Source organism: Diceros bicornis, chromosome 7 (assembly GCF_020826845.1).
Source record: "Diceros bicornis minor isolate mBicDic1 chromosome 7, mDicBic1.mat.cur, whole genome shotgun sequence".
Taxonomy (NCBI): Eukaryota; Metazoa; Chordata; class Mammalia; order Perissodactyla; family Rhinocerotidae; genus Diceros; species Diceros bicornis.
In genome coordinates, this window is record NC_080746.1 from 61994029 (window position 1) to 61998027 (window position 3999).

Sequence of the window (3999 nt, forward strand, 5' to 3'; positions counted from 1 at the left end):
ATTGACTTTTCTATGACTCTTACTATAAGGCATGGAGATCAAGAATCCTATCCTACCATGACTCTTGTTCTAGTTTCTCCTTTCTCTCTTCATTGATCTATGCCGCACAAGCCCTGGAGATGAAATAAGCACCCATAAAAAGACAAGACAAAAGTATGACCTTTGTTATTTACACTTTGTTTTTTACACAAACTTCAAAATAGTTCCCTCACAAGCTTAGGTGAACCATGTTCAGTATTTAATTTTCTTAGCTTTCAGGAAGACTTAAGGGGCTTAAAATAAAAAGAAATATAAGAATGCATCTTTCCTTCTTTCTAGGCCCAAATCCACGTATTTTACCATTTCAAAAAGAAAACATGTTAAGTGTAAAGAAAAACATGAGTCTCTTAATGTACACATGGACATTTTTGGAAACCTAGATGCCAAATAGTTACATTATCTCCATTCAGAAATAGTTCCCTCCTCTGGCCTGACACTTCGCCTTGATACGTCCTCAATAGAGCTTTGTACAGAAAGAAATATTCTAGATAACTGGATGCTCTACTGCTATAAGGTCTCGGCCCAGTTTCCCTGGTGAGTTAGGTTAGACTTCATAGGGCACCTATTTTATTTCAGTCTAGTAGTAAGCCAAACTTAGTTTGAGAGTACTAAAATTAGGCCAAGGAATTTCTTATTGTAGCCTACTTCTCTGGTATCAGAGAAAGAGTATACAAGGTAAATCAATCTAAGAGAAGTTCTGAAAGAATTAATTTCTAGTGTCTAAATCATAAATGCTCTACTTTGCCTATCCCAGGCCGTTTTGTAGCTGGCAATCCTAGAAGGACATAATTTATGACATCTCTTATATTGTCATTTTATGGAAGAAAATTAACATCTCAAGAAAGAAAAAGAAAAAGAAATGCTTCTAGTACAATGTCAAAAAAAATTTATGGTTCAGCTGTTGAACACTGCTTTCCTTGGGAGATGAATGGGTGGTGAGCAGACAAGGGAAGCAGAGAGGAATCTGGAGTTTTTTCTACATGTTAACATCTGTCAGTTTTCCTGGGACATATTTGTTCATACATCTTATGGCAAGTTCTGACAATAAATCACATTTTACTTTGTGAAGATAAAACACTCATGTATGTTTGGGAACGAAAATGATGGTGAAAGCAAGGATAGCAATGGTAATGCCAGTAGTGATGCTAATTAGCTAGAGAAGCAGGATTTGTAGTGGTTGGGTACAAATACTGGAGTCCGACCAATATTGAATTTAATCTAGATCACATATTATTTGTGTAACTCTGAACAATTTACTTAATTCTCTATACCTCCTAAGATTGTTATGAAGAACAGAATCTGGCACTTTTAAGGACTCTATGTGTTAGTACTACTATGTTATTAATATTTATTAATATGGTAAATGATTCCTAACTTAGATTAACTCGTTCTCCATAAAGTTCTAATTACTCAATTGTTTCCAATATTTATCTTTCTAATAATGCCATTTACATTTGTTGAATGCACTAGTCATATGTATTATTTCAAGTTTTGGAGCTTAATTTCCTGATCTTTTCCTTTTCACCTGGTACTCGTCTCATATCTTATTCTTGAAGATGATATGGTGGTGATGATGATGATGATGATGATGATGATGATGATGACACCATAAATGACAGCCTATAGCTGCAACAAACATCATATTTTAAAGCCAAATGTGAAGTCACATTTTGATGCAGCAAAACATGCAGACAATGGCTCGGCAGATCTTCTTTTTCTTGGCACTGTAAGTGACGGAGTTGGGTATAGAAGGTACAAAGAGGTAAATATTGGACATGAGGACATGTATGTAGCTTTGGACATACACATTTCCCAAAATGATGCACTGTGGAGACCCCAATCATTGGTAAATAAAGGACATCCAAGATATAAGACACACGTGTGTTGAGAGCTGTGAGGCGTTCCTCACGGGAAGCAATGACCAAGACCAAGTGTAGAATGAGCACATAGAGAAAGATAAAAAACAGGTCCATAGCAAAGGTGGATGCAAGAACAAAGAGTCCATAGATGCTGTTGATTGTGATGTCAGCACAGGCCAGCTTCATCACATCTGGGTGCAGGCAGTAGGAGTGGGAAAGAACATTGGATCTGCAGATAGACAGCCTCTTGATGAGGAGGGGAAGAGGAAGGATGGTGACGAAGCTCCAGGAAGTTACACCTAAACCCATTCCAGCAAGGACTTGATTGGTCAGCATAGTGGCATAGCACAAGGGATCACAAATGGCCACAAATGGTAGTGGTCAAAGCAGAATATCTGTCTCCATCATGCAGAAGGAATGAATGAGAAACATCTGGATTAGGCAGGCATAAAAGGCAATGCTTCGGCCATCAAGGCAGAACGTTCTGAGCATAGTGGGCGGTGTGGCCATGGACATGCACCATCGCGAAAGGACAGCATGGACAGGAAGTAGTATATGGGCTCATGGAGGCGAGGCTCCACTCTCACAGCCTGTATGATCATTGTGTTTCCCCTAAGAGCCACAGCATACATCACACAGAGGGGCCTTGCTAGCCAGGAGTGACAGCTCTCCAGACCAAGGATACCAGTCAGGAGGAAGGAAGCAGGGTGAGTGACATTGAACTATCCCATCGCAGGAGGAATCCAGGGCACTTTTCAAGGTCAGACCTTCTGACTTAGAAACATCTGAGAGTTTCACTTACTAGAGGACAAGAAACCAGAGAGTAAGAGACACAGCAGATGTTGTCTACCGAGTTGGAAACTGATGCATTCATGAAATCACTGGTTTGGGGAAAAAGCAGGCAATCTTCTTTTCCTCATATTTTATAATCATTAGCCCGGGGCTGGGCTAATATTTCCCTCTGTTTTATGGAAGAAGGAAGACATTGATAAACGGTTAAAAATATAAAGTAGTTAAAAAGAAAGTTAAACTATATTATCCACAATGTTAATGTATTTTAGAAGCATCATTAAATGGAAATATGTTAACTACAATTCATAAATAGTTATTACAAAAGGACACTGGGAATTTGAGTTATCAAGAACACTTGGAAGTACTTAAATATTTCCTTGAAAATGTTACTTAATTCAGATTTGTCACTGATTAATGAGAGCATTCCCCAGAGCTAGTCGGAATTATGATATGTGGTTGTTCATGGAGAGAAAGGTGCAGTGCAATATGGAGGAAATTTACTGCCTCTGGACATCAGCCTTTCATTGGCAGAGCTGTTGCAAAAAAACAACAAAGAAACCATATGTTTGTGCAAAGGCACAAAGCTGTTCCTGTTTTTGGAAAAAGTATGCCATCTTTCTTCAATTTTCTATAAGTATACTAACATTCAGTCTGTAGGAGGGCGTTGTTCCAAATATAGACTTTCACATCCTTACACGGTTATACATACTCTTAATATATCCTTTATTCACATAGACAGATTCATCTACCTTCACAATTCATTAGTATGAATTCTGAAATTCTGTCCCATTGCTATGGATCTCATTCATCTTATTAATAACCCTCGCTGACACCTTTCTCTCTCACAGAATCTTAACCCTGTTATACTAATATATTTGACACCCCCTCTGACTTTTTTACTTTTTAACATGCACACGCCTAGTCACACTCATACTCTCTGTCCACACAGACATATATGCAGCATTTATATATGCATAACAGTCAGATATACACGTAGGTTTGTATACAGACTCAACACTCTACCTACATGTTTGTAGACTTCTACTTTCCCACTGTTATTAACCCACTCACCCACATGAGCAATTTTTTACCCTCTTGTATTTCATTTACTCACAGTTTCTTATAGTGGCACTTACGTATTACTTGCTCAATTTCTAGAGGCTAACCCACGACCATATCTTTGTGACTGTGATTATATTTTTTAATCTCCTATCATTCTGATGTTTTGGAAACCCTTTCATGTTCATTCCCTCCTAATGAAGGAAGATAGAGAAGGCTAGAAGACTTTTCATCCAGCAGACATGTTTCA

The 3999-nt window shown here is 38.1% G+C and overlaps 1 pseudogene; it reads right to left on the reverse strand.

The window, feature by feature from the left end:
* Positions 1-1702: 1702 nt before the first annotated feature.
* On the reverse strand, positions 1703-2629 carry LOC131408039 (olfactory receptor 51I2-like; annotated as a pseudogene).
* Positions 2630-3999: the final 1370 nt, after the last annotated feature.